The sequence below is a fragment of the Marmota monax genome, unplaced genomic scaffold, assembly GCF_021218885.2.
Source record: "Marmota monax isolate L192 unplaced genomic scaffold, Marmota_monax_Labrador192_F-V1.1 WCK01_AAM20220418_F8-fsc00018, whole genome shotgun sequence".
In the NCBI taxonomy this organism is placed as follows: Eukaryota; Metazoa; Chordata; class Mammalia; order Rodentia; family Sciuridae; genus Marmota; species Marmota monax.
In genome coordinates, this window is record NW_026692201.1 from 12,045,231 (window position 1) to 12,067,990 (window position 22,760).

General features: G+C 34.1%; 1 long non-coding RNA gene across 1 annotated transcript; it reads left to right on the forward strand.

The window, feature by feature from the left end:
• The first annotated feature begins 13,837 nt into the window (after nucleotides 1–13,837).
• On the forward strand, nucleotides 13,838–19,290 carry LOC124080763 (uncharacterized). Its single transcript, XR_006847839.1, has 2 exons — nucleotides 13,838–13,935; nucleotides 18,940–19,290. It is a non-coding gene; the product is annotated as an uncharacterized LOC124080763 (long non-coding RNA).
• Nucleotides 19,291–22,760: the final 3,470 nt, after the last annotated feature.

The window sequence follows — 22,760 nt, forward strand, 5'->3', positions numbered from 1 at the left end:
TTGTATGTGGTGCTGAGGATAAAACCCGGGCTGCACGCATGCCAGGCGAGCGCGCTACCGCTTGAGCCACATCCCCAGCCCCTAATATTGATTATTGATGCAAGCTGAGGACATTTGCACAGTGAGGTTTTTTTTTGGGGGGTGGGGGTGGGGGTAGGTACTGGAGATTGAACTCAAGTGGTACTAGACCGCTAAGCCACATCCCCAGCCCTATTTTATTATTTTGTTAAGAGACAGGGTTGCTTACCGCTTCACTTTTTGCTGAGTCTGGCTTTAAACTCAAAATCCTTCCTCCTCAGCCTCCTGAGCCGCTGGGATCATAGGCACCGGCCACCATGCCTGGCCACAGTGAATTTTTCCAATGCTTTTATACACCATGCATACTGATGATCGTCCAATTTTTTCTGAGTTATTATGCATCTGTATTTGTTTTTAACTTTCTTCTGCTTTAAGTTTTACTCTACTTTTCATATATTTTGAAGTTCACATTATTTTTTACTTTCCAATGTTACAGAGTGTATACTCCTTATATTGACATTGTTTTCAAAATATTAAGATTATTTTATAGTTTAATATATAACTTATAAATTCCAAAATTTTAGCCTTATTTTGCTGGAAATAACAATGTAATTCAACCTCTTAAGTTTATTTTCTTTAATTTCCAAGTGGTACTACCACTTATTTTACTCTACAGAAAGTCAACCTTCTCAAGAAAAGCATTTCACTAAATTCCCCTGGTGTGCAGTAGCAAAGCTACATAGGTACCACAAATATTGTAATTCTGTTTAGTTTGGTGAAATAGCATGTTAATTTTCTGTTCCCATTAAGTAGTGGCCACACACTTGGGGGTTTTAAAATGCACATGTTTTCTTCAGGTGCAACTAGGGAGGGTGAGACAGGAGAATTGCAAGTTTGAAGCCAGCCTCAGCAATGGAGAGGCACTAAGCAATTCAGTGAGACCCAGTCTCTAAATAAAATGCAAAATAGGGCTGGGGATGTGGCTTAGTGGTTGAGTGCCCCTGAGTTCAATCTCCAGTAACAACGCCCCACCCCCAATAAATAAATAAATGCACATGTTTTGATTCTGGACATTTGAAATTTCACTTATGTTTAAAACTTATGGACAAGTATAGAAAGAAAATTAAAGCCTTTTAAATAACAACAAAAAATGCACATGTTTACTACCTCAAAGTTTCTACGGGTCATAGGTTAACTAGGCCTCCCCTGTCTCAAGAGGCTTCAATCAAAATTTCAACCAGAGGCTGGGGTGTATCTCAGTGGGGGAGATTGTACTTAGCAGCATGAAGCCCTGGGTTTAGTCCCCAGAACAAAAACATAAAATAAAATAATAAAAATAAAAAGATTTCAACCATTTTTTGTTCTTATCTAGAGGCTCAACTAAGGAAGAATCTTTGTTCAAACTCCTTCAGTTTGTTGGCAGAGTTAATTTCCTGTGGTTGTATGACTGATGGCTCAAGATTCTTGCTATTAGAGGAAGTGAGGGGAAGGGGAAAAATAATATAAGGGGGACAAACGAATGTCAGTAGAGGGGGCAGAGAGAGAAGAGGGGAGGGGAGGGGAGGGGAGGGGAGGGGAGGGGGGATAGTAGAGGATAGGAAAGGCAGCAGAATACAACAGACACTAGTATGGCAATATGTAAATCAATGGATGTGTAACTGATGTGATTCTGCAATCTGTATATGGGGTAAAAATGGGAGCTCATAACCCACTTGAATCAAATTGTGAAATATGATATATCAAGAACTATGTAATGTTTTGAACAGCCAACAATAAAAAATTAAAAAAAAAAAAAGATTCTTGCTATTGCTGTAGGCCTCCTCAGATTCTGGAAGCTACCCAAAGTTTCTTTCCCAAAGCCGTTTCCTAAAATGGTTGCTTGCTTCTTCAACATCAGCTGGAGAATCTCCCTCTCTATATATTTGTCAGGGTTCTCCAGAGAACAATTTGATCCATTTTACACTTATTCACATCCTTCTCTTTTGATAGATAGACTATCTATCTATCTATCTATCTATCATACTTACAATATATAAACATCTATAATTTGCATATAAATATATAAAATAGATATAGATAGATGATAGACAATAAATTTAATGAGAGCTGGCTTTTGTGATTATGAAGGTTAAGGGTTCTTAAATCCTCTTCAAGCAAGGGAACTAACAAAAGTCAGAGATGCAAGTCAATCTAAGTATGAAGGTCTGAGAAATGAGGTGCTATTGTTTTAATGTGTCCTACAAAGCTCACATGTTGAAAACTCAATTCCCAATGTGTTGTTGTTGGGAGTTGGGTCCTAATAGGAGGTGGTTCGGGAATACGGACACCACACTCACAAATGGATAAATATCATTATCATGGGAGTGGATTCACTATTGTGGAAGTAGGATGTTCGGTCCTCTCATTTTCTTTCTCCCACATCTTCTTTTTGCTTTTCTGCTATGGGGTGTTGCAGCAAGAAAGCTCTCGCCAAGGGCTGGACCCTGGTCTTAGACTTTAAAATCTCCAGAACCATGAGCCAATAAGTTTCTGTTCAGTACACATGACCCAGTCTGAGTATTCTAGTGTAACAGCACAAATGGACTTAAACATGGGAATGGGGGCACTGGGGGTGTTGGTGTAAATCCCAGAGTTCAAAACCTGAGACGGGGGAGCTTCTTTATCCAAAGGAAGAAGAAGATGAATGTTCAAGCTCAGGAACCAAGAAATAATTTATCCTTTCTCAGGTTATATTCTATTCAGGCCCTCAACAAGCTAGATGAGAGTGGATCTTCTTTACTGGGTCTACTGATTCACATGCTAATGTCTTCTGAAATGTCACAGACTCACCTTGACATGATGCTCTATCAATTCTCAGAGCATGCCTTCATTCATTCAATTTGACAAATAAACTTAACCATGATAGACAGTCTTAGATAACAAATGGACATCCTTTTTTTTTCCCCACATTCTGTTGACTTGAGTCAAGTCAGAGATTCTTCAGCCATTCCAGATGAAAGGATTACACAAGGGTATGACTTGAGGTGTGGTGCGTGTACATGAGCACTAAGCACAGGTCATTTAATGTATTCTTCTAGGTTGCTTGTGATTTTTTTTTGTATGAAAATATACATCCTAAAATGGTTTCAAACATATTGAAGTACTTTCATTCTCAATAATGTGCTTTAAGTATTAGAAAACAATTACCTTTCACTCATTTACTGCATTTTGTGAGAATAGCATTCCAGTTGGCTTATCATTCTGGTTTTCCTTTTCCTCTTCTTCTTTTTTTTTTTTTTTGGTCTTTTCTATTTGTTATGGAATAGTAAATAAACTTATAATTTGATCCATTTTACATTTATTCATATCCTTCTCTTTTGTGACAAAACAATTTTTTGATCTTCTGAAATGGTTTCATCTACATTCCTTCTATCTGTGTTTCCTTACAAAACGGAATGAGCTCTAGTGCTAGCAACTGCAGCATTCAGAATAACAAAGATGGGCACTGAAAGGCTTGCCTGGATTGACATCAATAGCAAAAACAAAGCATTATTTATGAAACCTGCCTGGCTACAATTTTCCAGTGGTAATTTCTATTCCCTGACTCATTCTTCTTTTAGTATACACATTTAATGAAAACATTATGGAATGAAACCCAAAAGCAATTTGATGCAAAAGCACACTTAAGTATTGCTTAGCATGATGAAAAATGTTTTAAGAACAAATCATTGTGACTGGGATATTAATGGCACTATCCATGTCTTCAAAGTGAATGTGGGTATAGAATTTGGTACACAGGTAAACAAAGGAGCAGCTTTTGTCTTTGCACAACACAGAAAACCACACCCTTATCTAATTGCCAGGCTAAACCTTCCCCCATTTTCAGTAAGGCTGTAATGTTTGTTCTCAGAGGCAGTTTCCCTGTGGAAATTATCATGATGGACCAGACAGCTGAGGTAATGATGTAACCAGGGTTACTGAACATTTCACTGCTTGCATTAGCAAGAAGATTATATAGTTAATCAATCCACAAATACTTTCCGAGTTCCTATTAAATGCAAGACACACAGAGGCAAACCAGCCACAATAATCAAATGAGATAATGCCAGGGATATTGTGCTGTTAACTACAAATCCTGTTAAAATTTAGGTTATGATTATTTAGAATGTTTCAGTGTTGTAATCCTTATGTGGAAAGAGTGTTTTTACCTATTCTGTTGGAAATGACCTAAAGTCATTTGGTTGGAAGCACATGACTGAAACCAAGTATACTAGCAATTGGGTCCAAAGGTCCACAGAAAGTAAATCAGATTGCTAGGAAGGTGCCAACAAGATTCCATTATATTCACAAGTTAACATAATGAAGAATCTTTACTCTCACTGAATAGACTGATGTGGGAAGAGAACAGTGCATATGGGGGTGTCCACTATTCTAGGAAAATCTTATTTATTAAACAGTGCTCTAAATTAAAGGTATTTTTTCTGTGATGCACTACATACAATGGGTCATCATGTTATCATTGCATTTACCTTTGAAGATGGATATTGTGGCATGGCATAATGTTGGTACATTTTATTCATAGAGACATTGAGATACAGCTTTTACATATTTCATTAGTTTCAAAGGGGAAATTATGCTGTAGCCTTAAGCCAACTTCTCTGCCTTGAGCTCTAGACTTGTTGTTGTTGTTGTTCTTTCTTATTTTCTATTTCTTTATCATTTATTGAGCTGCTTCTGTTACTCTTCATTTCTCTTCCACAAATAGAGTCTAGACTCAAGACAGCATTTTTTTTTTTTTTTTTTTTTTGGTGACAACACTAATCCCAAATATTTGTTAAGTGGGCTTTGAATGCTCATCGTTCAGTGGTATCTCTTTGACTAGCTAAGTTTGGCGTTGCTGAAGGGCATATGCAGACAGGAATTCCTGCTTTATTTTTCCCCCTGTTCCTTTCTGCCTCACAATCAAATGCAGTAATATCAAAACTTAGACAATCAACAACTCCCAACCCAGATGGCTCTGGTTCTGCTTTCATGTTCTTAAGTGAAGGAGGGTGAGACTTTGCAAACCATTATAATATCCTTCCAATCTGCACATTTCCATTTTGATGCTAATGCAGTATTCTTAAAGAATATTCCCCCAACTGCAAGTTGCTAAACAGATGCATTCTCCTGACATTCCCCTTCCATTCATTGGGAGTTGCAGATTTAAAGGCATATAAAATAGTCTATTTGCAGTGAAGGCATTTGCTTCTACACTCCCCAGTTAGAATTGCATACATAGAAGGAAAAGTAAATGTGTCTTTATTTTAAATTTGATTTTCATCTTCTTTATATTGTTTCCAATCTAATAATCAAGACACCACTTTATTTAGCACTTTAATATGAATTATTAGGAGAGGCCAGGATCTTAATTAATAAAAGTTCTTTGTATTCTGAAGAAGTTTAGCATATTCTTGCCCAGAGCACACAGGGGTTGAGATTTAACCCTTTAAAAAAGTTGTGCAAAATTCAATAATCCACCTGACGAGAGGTGATTTGGCCAACACTTAATAGATCCTTAAAGTTCAAAAATAGCTGGAATTAAGATAGATTGTCTTGCAACATGAATGATCCCAGATTATTCAGCATTTATTTCAGAAAATCCTACTCTTTCTTGGACAATTCTTAATCAAAAGAGGTAAGTGCTGGATGCCACTGGAAGATAACCATCAGGCTAGACAAAGGTGTGTGCTGTCAAACTCAATAAATAGAGAAAACAAAGTTTAAAAAGAAATGGGCTTTTCTGGATCCCCTGTATTTAAAAATAAAAATGAAGCCTGGTTACTTATTTTGTAGATTTCCTCCATAGTGCTCGGAAGAAATATATAGTGTCTTTATTCACAACAATAGTGTTAATATGGGAGATGGTGAGAGCAGGGGAATCATTTTTGGTTTAAAACTAGTTTAAATTAGGTTAACCTGTATGTGGCAAATAATATAAATTTAAATAAATGTAACATAAGAAAAGCATCAATAAAGATTTATCCCTCTCAATTTAATATGAAATATAAATTCTTAGGGTTTGTAATTTGGACCAAAATATAAAGGACTCAGGTACCTTATTGTCCTATAGTTTGACCTTAATCTAAGATGAAAACTGATATCATCTGCTTTTCAATCAAGAAGGTAGAGGGTGCAGAAAAGGCATGTGTGTGTGTGTGTGTGTGTGTGTGTGTGTGTGAATGCTTGCTGTTTCCTGGGAATGGTATGTCGAGGTTACTTTGCTTTCCTTATGACTCCAAACTAAGGTACATGGACATGTCTAGCTGTAAGGGAGTTGGGGGAATGTGGTCTTAAGGATAATATTTGAGGAATCTATTCCTATGTGAAATTGAGAGAACACATAACTCAGGAAGACCTATCAGTGACAACAAGAAGTACATGGGGAGATAAAGAGTGACATGTGAAAAAAAAGGTATGGATATGTCTACTAAAATTTTATCAATTGTTCATCAAAGTTTTTAAGAGCATGTAAGAGCATTTGCCGTGTAAGAAATTTTATCAATTGTTCATAAAAGTTTTTAAGAGCATCAAATGCAAAACTTTACATTCTTATTGCAATAGTAAAACTGTGTGGTTTTAAAAAGGGTTATCATTGTCAAAACATATGTTAAAATATATTTTAAGAAAACCTCTAATTTGAAATAATTTTGATTAAATTAGCATGATTTTGGAGAAGCAGTAAATGAAACCAGTGATGTGAAAAAGTTTAAGATTATGTTGTTGTACAACTTAAAATGCCGTATGAATAAAAGAAAGCTTTAAACAGTAAGTTAGAAATTACAAATGTATTTGAGTTCCTTGAGCACAAATGCAGGGTTTAAATCACTGGTGCTCAATTGAAGACTTGCACTTAGGAAATAATTGGTACAATCCCTCTGAAAAGCAGTGTGGATATTCCTCAAAAAACTAGAAATGAAACCACCATTTGACCCAATTATCTTACTCCTCAGCATATATCCAAAGGATTTAAAATCAGCTTACCATAGTGACACGATAATATCAATGTATATGGCAGCATAATCCACAATAGTTAAGCTTGGAACCAACCTAGATGCCCATCAACAGATGAATGTATGAAGAAATTATGGTTCTAATATTCTAATATTATAACAATGTGATATTACTTAGCCATAAAGAAGAATGACTTTATGACATTTGCCTGTAAAGTATAGATCTGGAGAATATCATGCTAAGTGAAATAAGCCAATCCCCTCACCAAAAAAGTGTTGAATGTTTGTGCTGATATTGGAAGCTAAACCACAATAAAGGGAGATAAGGGGAAGAATAGAAGTTTAGTATATTAGACAAAGGGGAACAAAAGGAATGGAGGGGTGATAGAAATAGGAAAGACAGTAAAATAAATATAGCATAATTTTCCTATTGTATATATATTAAAATACCTAAATGAATTCAACCATCCTGCCCACCCATAAGAATGAGGTCCTAATTAGAATAAGTTATATTCCATTTTTTGTAGAATTTTATCAAAAGGGATTCTACTGTCATGTATAACTAAGGACCAACAAATGAAAAAATTACCTATCCAAAAAAAGAAAAGAAAAAGAAAGGGAAAAACCACACTAAAACCTTTCCTGCCTTTTCTATCTTGAATTTGAAATAATTTTTATTTGTGTACTCTGACATTGAATAAAGTTTGTTCTTTTACATTTTTATGATGACACTTAAAGTTATAACCAGTCAAAATTATTACACTGTTAAATACATCTTAATACAGTGCATAAATACACATATATACAAACACACTCATTGCAAACTTAAAGGTCTACTTGTAGCCAAGCCTGAAGTGTAGCCAAAAATATATATATTTTTTCACATAATATTTAAAGGCTGGTGGCTTCCAGGCAGAACAAATTTTAAACACACTAATTTTTATGCATTTAAATTTATAGTAGTCAGCATAGTTTGATTTGGAATAGGGTTTCATATCCTTTTGGACTTTATTATTTGAGTGGCAGAATTTCTCACATGCATTATTTCATCTCACCTTATTTTCAAATGTCATAAGTTATTTTCTTCAAATGATCAGGCAATTTTTTTCTCTTTTTTTTTTTTTAAATGAGAGGCCTGTAACAGCGCCAACAACTTGTTCAATTTAAAAGGTTTTTGGAAAGATGTTATTAAAATTCTGACATAATTCTGCATTACACTAATTTATACTGATTTTGACAGCTTTTTAGAAATATGATGTTGTGATAAAATTCAAATAAGTCACATTCCAATGTTATTAAAAGAAAAAGTCACAGTCTCTCTCTTGAGTAATAGACATTCCTATAAATTGCTAGGCTATCCATAAGGCGTTTTACCTGCGCTAAAAAAAAAAAAAAAAAAAATCTATAAGTGTAATATAAGAGTAATGTCACATACATTTATCCATTGTTTCATTCATACCTTAGTTTTCTATTTTCTCAAAACCTTTTACCATTTGGTGACTTGCACATGGAGGATGATGAGACATCTCTACTCCATTTTTTCACCTTCCAGATCGTTGGTTAAAGAATACAATTTTCCTGTTATTTATAATTCTGTAGCTTCTTTGAGACTGCTGATCTATGAATCCCACCCTTCACTGTCTGCCAGTTCCCTCCTGCCTTCACCACTCTCCTTCCTCTACTTATATTTCCTGATATATAATAATCATACTCTAGGAAATGCCATTGGCTCTCCACTTTCTTTATTCATGGACCCAGGAACTGAATAACATTTCTTAAAAAAAAAAAAAAAAGCTAGCCCAATCCCAAATCCCACAACTAGGGAAGCTGGTTTTAAGTATAGGCTGTGTTTTCTTCCATCTTTGTCTCTAGGATGGCCACCAAAGTCTCTTTCCAGAAGCTTTCTTCTTGTCTCCAACTTTTGCTATTGCCCTCCCTCACCAATATCTAACCTTTGACTAACTTTCACAGGGTTCTTTGCAAAATGCAAATGACTTGCCATTATTCCCCTGCTTAAAAGCCTTTAATGGCTTTTCCTGGCCCTTAAGTAGCTCCCTAATACCTTAAGGATGCTTTCAGTACTCTAAAATATGCAGCCTTTCTCTGCCTCTCACTCTCAATTCTCACCTGGGGCTTTTTTTTTTTTTTTAAATTTTTTATCATCTTAAACCATAATGGTCTTTCACTTCCCCAAACACACCAACCATTTTCTCCCCTCAGGCTTTCTTTTTCTTTTGCATTCCGTGAGATTGACTGAAAGTGTCATCTCTTTTTCCTCCCTCACCCTCACGTGGAAATCTAATGTAGATTTTTTTGTTGTTACAGTGTGCTTTTCTTTTAGTTACTTCTATTGGGTACTTGAGCTTCTATTTTCTGTGCAGCAGGGTTACCACCATAAGCCTCCTGTGTAGCACAATACCTAGAACATAAGTATCCCTTCCTAATTATTGGCTGAATGAACTCTGCTGCTAATTGGCAAACAGAGAGATCTGGAAAAATTGATTTAAATACAGTTACATTTAATAATCTATTAGAACTTCTTAAATCACCAGTGGATTGCATACTCATAAAAAAGTTATATCAGTACAATAAGCATCAAGGTGTGATTTACCTAGAATATATGATTCACTGCAATACACCTTTACTTATTTGATAGAGATCTAATTGTGTAATCACTGATTTTTGTATTCACTTGTCAGAAAGAATTAATACAACATATGGTTCTCATCCAATTTTATTGTACAGAGGCAGAAACTAAGGGCCACAGAATTTAAATGAGTATTAAAATGCTTCACAATTAATAAATGGGAGAATTACTATCAGGGTTTAAGTATAAATCTTAAATCTTCTTTTTTTGCAAATTTATGAATGCAAAAACTTCCAAAAATTATTTAAATTTTATCTGTTAAAGTAGGAGGACAGAGATTTACCAAGGTGCAAGTTACCAAATTATCTGAGTTCATGCATCCTAATTATACCTAAATATCCAAATTATGGCTAAATAATACTACATAGTTAAATGGGCCCACTGTCTCTTTCCTGTGATTGGTTTTCACTGAGCTTGAACTCTGTACTATTGGTTGTCTTCTTCAGAGCTTCTCCTAGTGGTTTTCCTGTACAATGATGCTATTTCACCAGTGTTCATATTGATATTTGAGGTCTGGTTAAACTTTTTTGAAGATCATTTTCAATTTTGTTAAATTGAATTTTGTTGTTTTATCTTTTAAAATTTTGAAAATTAGCTGAAACATAAAAGTTTCACAAATTTGTGAGGTAAGATGTAATGTTTCAATATAGGTATATGTGCACAACGTTCAAATCAGAATAAACATACCTATCACCTCAAGCATTTATTCTTTCTTTTAAGTTGTTTTATATTTAATTTGGTCTTAAAGACATTTTTAATTCTTTTACTCTTTAATTTTAGCTGACACATAAAAGTATAATAGATCTTGCCCAGTAATAAGGTTCAAATGATGTTCAGGGCCACAACCAAGTTAAGATGGCACCTGGCAGTATGCCAGGAGGAGTGGTTCGTGAGCCAACACTGCCAGCGAGCCATTAAGATGATGAGGATTCCTTAATGACTGACTGCTGTGTCTAGATGATGTCAATTAAGATAAGCTGTGTGTAATTAGTTGGGTATATGTACCTCTGTGGTCCGGCAGAGAAGTGGCTCCTGCTACCCTGGGTGCCTGCTACTTTGAGTTCTCAGTTCCTGCTGAGTTCACTCGCAATAAAGTAGTTCCTGCTTCAACCTTCAAGTTGCTTGTCACCTCTCGGTTATTTTGCCCACCCGAACTTAGGCAGCCCAGCTGGACTACGGCAAAATGATGTTTCAAATATGTGCATTCATTGTGTAATATTTAAATCAGGTTTAACTTCTCTATCTCCTAAAACATTTATTATGAATGGTTATGATGAAACAATTCAAAATTCTTTATTTTAGCCTTTTTGAAATAGGCTGTATACCATAGTCATACTATCATGCAATAGAAAACCAGAATTTCTATTTTCCTTTCTAACTACAGTGGAATACCTGTTGTTCTCTTCCCAGCCTTTCTCTGAAAATCACCATTCTACACTCAATATCTCTGAGGTCAACTTTTTCAGATTTTGCATATGAGTAATATCCCTAGTATCTGTCTTTTTGTGTCTGGCTTATTTTACTTAAGGTGATGATTTTCAGTTCCATTTATCTGTTTGCAACTGACAGGATTTCATTTTTTTTATGACTGAATGGTATTCTTTCATGTATGTGTACCACATTTTCTTTTTCAATTCCATTTCTCAACTATTATGAACAGAACTTCAATAAACATGGCATTGCAGATGTCTCTTTAATAAACTGATACCAGTTCCTGTGAACATATACCCAGTACTGGAATTTCTGAGTCACACAGTAATTCTATCTTTTTAACTGACCTTTATATTGTTTTCCATAGTGGCTGTATAAATTTATATTCATGCCAAAGTGTACAATGGTTTCATTTTCCCCCATCTTTCTCAGGACTTGTTATTTTCTGTATTTTTCATAATAGATGTTCTTACAATAGATTTTCTATCTGAATGATCTACCTATTGCTGAAATAGGATGTTAAAGTCTGTAATTAATTTATATATTGGAGTCTACTTTTTCCTTTAGGTCTGTTAGTATTTTCTTTGTATATTTTGCTATACTCATACTGGGTGCACATATATTTATAATTATGTAAATATGTTTGCAATATATATATATATATATATATATATATATATATATATATATATATATATCTTCTTGCTGAATTTACCCCTTTATCATTATTTAATGATATTCCTTGTCTTTTTCCCCTACTTTTTATTTGAAATATATCTCATCTGATATAAACAGGGCCATACTCCTGCTTTCTTTTGGATTACTTATACATGGAATATCCTATTCCATCTCTACACTTATACACTATATATGTCTTCAGAAGTGAAGCATGGTGCCTGTAAGCAACATATAGTTGGGTCTTGAATTTTGTCCTTTAAATAACTTTATGTCTTTTAGTTGGAATAATCCATCAACATTTTGTTAGTTATTGATAATATAATTTTACTACTGCCATTTTGTTACTTGTTTTCTAGTTTTACTATAGCTCTTTTCTTTTTTTACCTCTTTTTCTTAAAATGTTTTTTGGTTTAAGTAATTTTATCTATATTTTGATTTTTTGATTATTAGTTTTGAAGTGTTTAATATAGATATTTTCTTCATAATTACCAAGAGGCTTACAAAATCATCTTTTGATTATAGTAAGTTATTTTAAAATGATAGCACCTTAATATGATTATAAAAATAGTAATAAACAGAAAGAAACAAATGCTGATAAAATATTCTTTTGCCATTCATGTTTCTCCACATTTTGAATTTTTGATGTCTCATTTTGTGTCTATCAGTTTTTGTTGGCTTGGAAATATATCTCACCTTAATATCTAAAGGATATTTTGCTGGGTATAGTATTATTGGTTCCTTGTCTTTTCCTTCAGTACTTTAAAAAATTAAAACACTTCAGTAATTTTGCTAAAATTATATCAGTAATTTTTAAAAATTACTTTAATTTTTGTTTTTCCTCTCTGCTATTGAGTCATTTATCTTGGTTTGCTTGAATCTTGGTGAGCTTCCTTAAAACAGTTCATTTGAATCCTCCATTCAGGAGTCGATATGTATCAGTTATTGTTACACTATTCTTTCTTTCTGTTGGATGAGTTTATATTTTCTTGAAAGTTCTTGAAACTGGTTGGTGAGCAAAGCTGTCTGAACTTTGAAGGATTATTCATTTCAGGTATTCATTTCAGTCTCCACAATCAGACTGCACCTGTCTTTCAGAAATATAAAGTAGGTTGAGCTTATGTGCATTCCTGCTATTTTAGCACTTGAGGGCACCCTCAGTCCACAGTGATCATGTCCTTTATTTTGTGTGCGGTTATCTTTTAACAATAGAGGGAACTCCAAGTCCAGGTCTGTCTTAAATACCCAGTTTGTGTGCTGCTTAAAATGAACTGAAAGGGTGTTCAAAAATTGGTTCTCTATCCTTATAAGACTCCACTGAGGCCAGGGTAAGCCAGAATACTTCATCTGCAGCCACTGCCCTAAGGTCAGGCCTGACTCTAGGCCTTGTCCTCAAGGGACTGCCCACGGCTTCTATATAATGACTTCCTCCAAGTGGAGAATTCCTCTCTCTGTGTTGTTCTGCTTTAGGTTTGGGGAGCAAATTTATAGGCAGTCCTATGACTATTGATACCATAATATTAAATTACACCCAGATCCCACAGCCTCCCAAATCACCACCACATGAGGCCAGTACCAAATCTTTGCTGCTGTGGGATGCCTGCTGCTGAGTTAGACTCCTAGCCTAAACCTATTGCAACCAGGTGCTACTGGCTGACTGAAGTCCTAATGTTGGAGTTATGCTCTCTGATTTACTTTCCTCTCCCTTCTTCAGTGGGTAACTTCTCTTTCCATGGAACTGCTGCTTGGAGCTCACAGTGGTGACATGGACAAACTTTCCCTTTCTCCTTTCCCATGTATTTTTTCTTGTAATTAGAATAAAATCAAACAAAATGACTTTTGCCTGCCTTCCTTTGTGTTTCTGGGTAGTTGTATGTTTGAATTGGTGTCTTTGTGGCTAGAAGATGGCTGGAATCTGTTGTTCATTCACCATATTGCTCTAAAACCCTGTGTTTAGTGTTTCATTGCAGGCTGGAAATTAGATCAAGTGTGCCTATTTAATTCTTGTCCTAACATCTCTGGAAAGCAATTTACACAAGAAGTAAAAGTACATAAAGTACATAGCAATTTTTTTTTTCCCCTTGAAGTACTAGGGGTGGAACCCAAGGATTTCCATATGCTCACTCGCTAGGCAAACATTCCACACACAACCTGTGGCAGCTTTTTAGGCTGAACTTTGCTCAAAGCAAGAAAGTAAGTAGAATTTGTTATAAATGCATTCTTTGCTAAATTGCAGTGTGTGTGTTTGTGTGTGCCTGTGTGTGTGTTTTGTTTTCTTCTGCTTTTATACCAGTCAACAGTTGTTAATATGTTTTATTTGGTCTGTTTCCTTATCATAACTCTTACACAATTCTCTCTTGTTCTTGTCTGATTCTTCCTTTTAACGAATGTCTTTCTGTTAACTCAAAAGACATTGAAACTTTAACAAAATAACTGCCAGAGAAGTGTTCCTAACTAGGCAGGTTCATTCAATTAAAATAAAGTGAGCTGCATTTTATTGGAATAGGTAGTGTTCTAGAATTCCAACGCAGAGATAATTGCATCCACAGGTCATGCTGCTTTTATTTATTGTTTTATTAAATTGTATTGCTTATTATCATGTTCAAGTCTATAACCCACTCATTCTATTTTCTTTTTATATTCTTTGCTCCTGAAGAATAATATACCTATACATCCATTTCTAACTTCTCATTCATAGGTTGTTTTCTATGTCTTTGTCTTTATATTGTGATTTTTTTTCCACTTTGTGAAACTTTTATGTAGAGATCCTGGAGAGCATTAGCATGATCTATTCATAGTGCCTGTTTCTGAACATAAAAAAGTGCAAATACAGTTCTCACTACAATAAGCCTGACTCCTTTCATGTGTACAACAATCACATTGAAAATCTCTTGATCTACAAGTGATAAGAATATAAAATGTACAAGCTTTTTTTTTTCTTACCTTTGGCAAGTCAAAATTGAAACCTCAAATCTTTTGGGGTTTACACTGGCTCTATCTAACCCATAAATTATTGTGAGGATCAAATGACATATCCCTTAGAAAGCAATTTGTAATAGATTAAGGAAGAATATCAAAATAAAATGAGCTGTTAATATGCAATTATTTCTAATTATTGGGGAGAAGGCAGTACATATATGTAATTGTTCTCCAATGAGAAATATCTAGTGTTTTCATGGTTTTGTAAAGAATTCTTGTCTTTTGCTCTACTCAAGGCAATGGCAATGTACAATGTCTAGTGAAGAGGAACATTTTATTTTATAACTTGTCAAGTTAAATAAAATTTGAAACCTTTTTTAAAAAGTCATATTGTTGCAAACAATGCAAAACTTAAGCATGAGAGTGAAAAATGACATTGCATTTTAATTTTATCAGTAAGTCAAATTTCATCTACATGTTTTAAAACACTGTATTCCTTTCTAAGCTGTTTTTAATGCATTACTGTCTGTTTGATAGTTTTAATATTGTAAGAGCCAGAGTCATTTCATTTACTTAAAGCCAATTTGCTCAAGCTGTAGGAATTATGTTATCTTAAAATTATTCTAGTGGTGTACTTAAACTTTTCTTTTACATCAATATATGGGTATCTTACTGCCTTCTATAATTCAGTTCAAATTAACAAGTATTTATATGAACATCTCATTCAAAAAAGTAAAAATTTCTTAAGTGTTTTTGAGGCTTTATTTAAAGATTTTAATTCCATTTTCCTAATATATTCAAAATTACTGTAAACATTTGGTAAAGATAGTCCTTTTAGGCAATAAAGTAGCAGACAATACATCAGTTTGGCTATTGGTTTCATTGATTTTTGACCTAAGATCATAAAATCAAATAAAGTACATTTATTTCATAAAAGGTAGTTGGTAAATATTGTAAAGAAGGACCCTTATGTCTTCATCAGAGCCTTAGAATCACTAGGAGTGGAACAACTGAATTGGCTATCTTTTGAAATGACAGTTCTCAAACTTGGCTTTGCATTTGAGCTTATTGTGTAGTTTTGAACAAACAAGTAGAAGAGTTGTCAAAAAAAAAAAGAAAAAAAAGAATGGGATATAAGAGGAATCTAAGCATGGGGATTAATATTTACTACTTTTTTCTCATCACTTATCATATACAATCAATCATTTATTCCTCTAGCAATCATCTGGTAAATAACATGTTTATAAATTCCATTATTTTCCTTTTCAACATTTCTGGACTTAATTGAATAATTTACAAACCATTCTTCCATCTTCAATATTATCTTTTTCATTTTTATTCTATTGAAAGTAAAAGTCCACCATGACAAATTTCTTAAAATACCACACCAATTTGGGGCTGGGGATGTGGCTCAAGCTGTAGCGCGCTTGCCTGTCATGTGTGCGGCCCGGATTCGATCCCAACACCACATACAAACAAAGATGTTGTGTCCGCCAAAAACTAAAAAAAAATAAATAAATATTAAAATTCTCTCTCTCTCTCTCTCTCTCTCTCTCTCTCTCTCTCTCTCTCTCTCTCTCTCTTTAAAAAAATACCATACCAATTAACATCTTTCAGGGACTCCAAAATACTCTGTGGATTGGCTCAGGACATTTAACCCTGATTTAAGAATTGTGCCCAGGCAGTCAGGATACATCATGAAATTATATGCAAAATTTTGTTAAAGTACTTCTAAGTGATTTTTCCCTCTTGGGGGTGGGGAGAAACAAACTACAGCTTTTATGAGAGTCTACAAAGATCCTATAGAATTCAATGTTCTAACAAAGCCAAGAAGGCCTGTTATAATCCTTTTCCTACTTCCTTTCCAGCCTCATCTCTCTCATTAGCACCTTTTCATGCAGAAACAATATTAAACCCACTCATGGTTCCTAACACATACCGTAGCTGTGCTCAAAGTAACCACATTTGTTGAAATGCTTTATTGATCGTGTCATTTTACTGGATTAAGACTTCCTCATTCTTTTTAATTTTTTTTTTTTACTATTCTAATCAGTTATACATGACATCAGAAAGCTTTTGGTTCATTGTACACAAATGGAGCACAACTTTTCATTTCTCTGTTTTTACACAACATAGAGTTGCATCATATAAGCAGTCATACATGTACCTAGAGTAATGATGTTTGTTATCTTCCACCATCTTTCCTACTCCCATGCCCCCTCCCCTTCCCTCACTCCCCTTGGCCCAGACAAAGTTCCTCTATTCTCCCCACACCCTTCCCCCCATTATGGATCAGCATCCACTTATCAAAAAAAAACATTTGGCCTTTGATTTTTAGGGGATTGGTTTACTTCGCTTATCATGATATTCTCCAACTCCATCCATTTGCCTGCAAATGCTATAATTTTATTCTCTTTTAACGCTGAATAATATTCTATTGTATATATACCACAGTTAAAGATTATATATATATATATATATATATATATATATATATATATATATATATATATAGGTTTCACATCTCAGCTGTTGCAAATTGTGCAGCTATAAACATCGAAGTGGCTGCGTCACTATAATATGCTATTTTTAAGTCCTTTGGCTATAGACCAAGGAATGGGATAGCTGGGTCAAATGTTGGTTCCATTCCAAGTTTTCTAAGGAATCTCCATACTGCTTTCCATATTGGTTGCACCAATTTGCAGTCCCACCAGCGATGTATGAGTGTGCCTTTTCTGACTTCCTCATTCTTTAAAATACTCTTAACTATAAATTGGAAATTAAATACTTGGGTTCCTAACAAGTAATGCAAATAAAAATGAATATGAGCACAATGTGGGGTGGGGGTCCATTACTGAGAAATGATGCCAGATGAAGAGTGGGGATGAAATAAGAAAAAGCCAGGGAACAGATTATCTGAAATTTTGTAAATAGACTAAGAAGACTGGATTTTATTCTGATGTGGTGAAAATTCAAAAGAGAAATTACAATAGGAGTTCAGCATGAACTGATTTCCACTTCTAGAAAACACTATCATATTGTATACGGAATCAGTAATAGGTAGAAAGATGGGTTGAAGAGATAAATCATGAGGATATTATAATAGTCCATACCAAAGCAATAATAATTTAACAAGGAATGATAGCACTGAAGATAGCATAGTTCTAGATTTAGAGTGGATTATGTTTTGGAGGTCAAGGTGATGGTGTACACAGATGGAAGGTATGTGGGGAAAATGGGAGAACTCTTAGTTTTTTATTTTGTTTTGTGTAGTTATAGATGGAAAGCTTGCCTTTATTTGTTTATTTTTATGTGTTGCTAAGGATTGAACCCAGTACCTCACACATGCTAGGCAACTGCTGTGCCACTCAGCTACAGCCCCAGCCCCTGGGTTTTTTGATTCCAATAATTGGGAGGATGGTTTTTTACTTCTTGAGTGAGACGAAGAAGAGAAGAAATATGACTCCCTTCCTGTACTCTTGATTGGGAGATTGAGTGGATGGTTATATATATATGTATATTATTCACAAGGAAACAACAATTTTTATGGGATAGATTGAGTCTATAGTTAAGCATATGTATATGTAAATATATATATATATGAATATCTATCTATCTATCTATCTATCTATCTATATATATATATGCATATTTATTTCCAGAAATTTTTATCTTGTTTTAGGAAAGTGTGTGTTTTCAATGAAGAAAAGGGATAACTTTACTCTTTAAAATAAACTTTTTAATAAAGTTAATCAGGCTATTGATTAGGGATAGTGTTTACATGTTAATAATATTAACCTTTAAGAGTAACATGCTTATCTTAGTGATATTTATGAAGTAACTGTAACTGTAAATACTTTGATAATTAGTGTTAAAATTTTTATTTTTATTTTTATGTTTTTATTAGCTGTTCAAAACATTACAAAGCTCTTGACATATAATATTTCACACATTTGATTCAAGTGGGTTATGAACTCCCATTTTTACCCCGTATACAGATTGCAGAATCACATCGGTTTAGTGTTAAAATTATGACTCAAATTCAGATACCTCATATAGAGACTATTTTTCTCAGCTCTTTCTTCATATACCCTTTGGGTTAGAATTTCCTTGCTCTGTCATGTTGATGCTTTCTCTTCTTTCCTAACAGTCACCCAAGAAGTCCCGACCTGTTGTTGATGTTTCTAACTGGATGAGTAAGAGACTCTCTAACTCTACAGGGTCCATAGTAGTTCTTGCCATTCCTTGTAGTTAATGCTGTCATTGTCCTTCCCACAGGGCTCCATTCACTCACCGAAAAGTGCTCAAACTCCCCTATTGGAATGGTCAGCATCTGCATCTCTATGCCTGAAGACTCTTTAGCCCTGAACTGAAGAAACACACTCTTGATACCAACAGTGCTGGGGAATTTACCATCCAACCCTGTACTCAGAAGACTTGAGAAAAGCTTCTGTTCCTCATCTCCACACATTGTGGTGTTCTATTTCACAGTTTGCTTCCAGCATTAAGCTTTAGTCATTTCCTCTGTCAGCTTGCTAAATAAAAATCTGTAATGGCAAACTTCTTTTTCTTATTTCATCCCCACTCTTGATCTTTGACCTTCCCAAATAAACAACTTGTTTTCTAATACTTGGTCTCCTGGATGCTTCTAGAGTTCCATGTGTTTTGTGCATATTTTTTTTCATGGTTCTTATAAAAATTCTTGTATATTTAGTAGAGGTAGAAAGTGAATATTTTGTTATATTCCATTGCAAGAAGCAGATTTCACCTATTGTGTTGTATACAATAGATGAGAAATAAAAGAGCTGATTGAAAGGCAGCAAACTCAGACTGGCAGTGTCAGAAAGGATTTCCAGAATGACATCACCATTATTCCATTTCGGTATTTAAGTAAAAAAAAAACTCATTTAGTAATGATTCATTGATTATTATTATTATTCTTGTTCCAGTTACTCATTACAAACTCAGAGTAGAAAGATAAGATGTAGCTGGCCCCTGTTTAGGGTGGCTATGTTGTCATAGGGAAACTTTCCAGCTTTGTGAGGTTATGAGGAACAACAAAAAAAGAAGAGTAAGAGTGAGGTAGAAAAAACAAAGCAATTTCTATCATGTGTTAGTAGAACTAAATTTCTTTTTTCTTTACTCTTTTATTTTATTATTATTTTTAAATACACGACAACAGTGGAATGCATTACAATCCTTATTACACAATTTTTGCTAAGCAAACAAACAGAACATAATGAGTAATGGAGTCTCTTAGCAGCTAAGGGAGAAGTGTATTTTCATGATTGAAGAAATGAATGAAAGGAGATGTCTTTTTAAAACAGCTATAAAAGAGTTTTGAAGCCATCCTAAAAGGCCCATATTGTGTCTTATCGTTGTTCCAGCTTTGACATGGCTGATATCCAGTTACTTACAGCAATAATACCATAAATGATAAACAAGATTTTTGCAATTCTATAGTTGGATGGAAAATGCACTCAGTATAAAGTGTTATTAAGCTAAAACAAATTCCTTATTTATAATTATATTTCTAAATCCTAGACAGAGCCTGAATTCCATTTCTTTCTGGAGACAGGCTTCTGGTTGGAATACGTTATATGACACTGGGATATGACAATCCAGCTCCAGAATTTCCTCCCACGAAAATAATAATTGCTTTCAGCAATGTCTTTGCCAAAGTTGAAAGCTATAGCATAAGTAAAATAAATGTTTATAGATATCAGGTCTTACAGCCAGTGAAATTGAAACAAAACATTTTTAAGTCGCTCCTTAGAGATGCACACAATTAATTGAAGACAGATAATTGCATGTGTAATGGCTTCTTGTACACTAAGTACCTGTTTACAAATCAAATTATTCAATTTGGAGTCTCAAGTGTGTGCTGTTTATGCTCAATTAACCCTTTATGGCCATGCATAAACACCTAGTTCATAAAAATGTGTTTTTAAAATATTTTAAGATCATCTAAATTATAATACAAATGTACACAATGGATATGAAATGAAATCCTGTTATCATTTGATAAGTTAAGATGTAGCATGTTCAGTAATCCTCTGAGTCATTGCTTGCTATTGTTAGATTGTGTGATAATCGGTAAAACTTGTATTTAATTAAGTTTTCTATGCAAGTGATAAACACTCTGAAAGATATAAAACATGACTGACAAAAATCTGAAATGGAAATTTTCTAAAGACATATGAGAGCATCAACTAAACTGATGCAATGAAAAGTAGCTGCATTAGAATAATTCATTTAAAGATTGATCCAATTGAATGTTATTGCATACCATGTGTAGAGTACCAAGAAAGGTGTACAAAAAGATAGAACTCTGGGTTCCTGCATTCTGCACTTGATTAGGTGAATTGGATTCACACCTCTCAATGCTGATGCAGGAAAAGATAGGAGCTCAACTCCTGGAGTCCTGCAGGCTTTAAATCCCAGATCAGTAACTCAAGAAATGAGCATATAAGAATAATTTCATCATTACTTTAACCTTAATTTTCTTTAACCAATAGAACATCTTTCTCAGATTGTAATCTGTGAACTATAAAATCTTTACCATGTCCTAAAAACCTGTAGAAAAGCAAATACATTTGTTGTTCTTTAAGTTATGGAAAAATGTTTTTTCTCTTATGTATTTTTCCATGATTAAATTGCTGTTATTTTTATAGATGGGTAAGACAAGCAAAGAGAGCAATCAAAAAAAAAAAAAAAAAGACTATCACATGGGTACTGAATGCCACACAAGTAAACAACAACAACAACAACACGTTTTTGCAACACAGGACAAAAAGAAGCAGAAATAAAGTTAAGATTTATATATTTATTTAAAGGTCGTATGAATGTATGGTTAAATAAGTGCAGAATAATAGGATAAAAGGGCAAATAGTCGACTAGAAGCAGTAGGCAAAAATTATTTAGTATTTTTTATAGCTCTAAAGCTCAGTATCTGTGCTAAAAGGCCTTTGATATGAAAAAAATGGTAAAAATAATTTAAGTTGTTTCTATAATTCTCATTTGTTTCATACTAAACTTTTCAACTTGAAGGAAAAAATGCAATGATTCTTCTCTTCAGACGAAAAACCATATAGCACTAGAATGAAGATAGACTACATGCTTTTTAAAAAAATTTTATACTGTCTGTTGAAAAAGTCCTGTCCAATAATAGAATTGAGTTTGCTTTTCAGTGATAGCAAATAAAATTCAAATAAATGCCTGGCATTGGATTCCCCACATGTAGCAGACTTGGTAGCAGGTTGTTAATTAACTTCCTGAACATTACTGTTTTTTACATTCATTTTGATGACTGAATATTGACTGTTCAAATTGGGTAAAGTGAGCTAAAACTCGATGTTCTTTTTACCTGACTTCTGAAATAAAATTTCATTATAGGTAAGGCTTGTTGGGGAAGGAAAAAAAAAGACTTTCTCTCTTCTGTTTTCTTGTTCTGTCACTCCCTCCCTTATCTTTCCTCCTTCCTGCCCTTTCTCTGTTTCTTCTTTCTTAGTGTTTCCAAAGAGGAATAAGAAGTGTTCCTTATTTCTGTTATTCTTAAAGGAAGAAATCCTTGAAAATATTATTTTTAATCATTGGCTACTTGATTTGACTGCATGTTTGACTACATGTTTGAAAATAACCATAAATTGGGCTTAAATAGAACAGATGGATTCTTCTATTATAAAGTAACCATGGAACTGTCAAACTCTCCTTGCATGTGCTATTTCTGTTTGCAGTTGAGGTAGGGAATAGATATTTACAAATAACCATGCACCCATCACATGCTCTGTGCTGCTTTTAATGAATGTTGTCTCCCAAAGTAATCACACTCTTCAAGCAGGAACCAAAGCAGTAGTCTTTCTGTGGCCCATAGGTACCAGGGATTTTCCGACTCTGAGAGACAGCTTCTGAGTGTGGTTATGCTGTAGTTATTTTTCTCTATATTCAGCAGTCCATCTCTTTTTCATGAATGCAATCAGTTTTTACCTGCAACACTAGAACAGGATATACCTGTAGCTCTATTAGGTGTAAGAGGAGTTATGGAAATATCACAAATTGATCAAGTATTCATTACGGCAAGGGTGATATTTTAAGGTAGC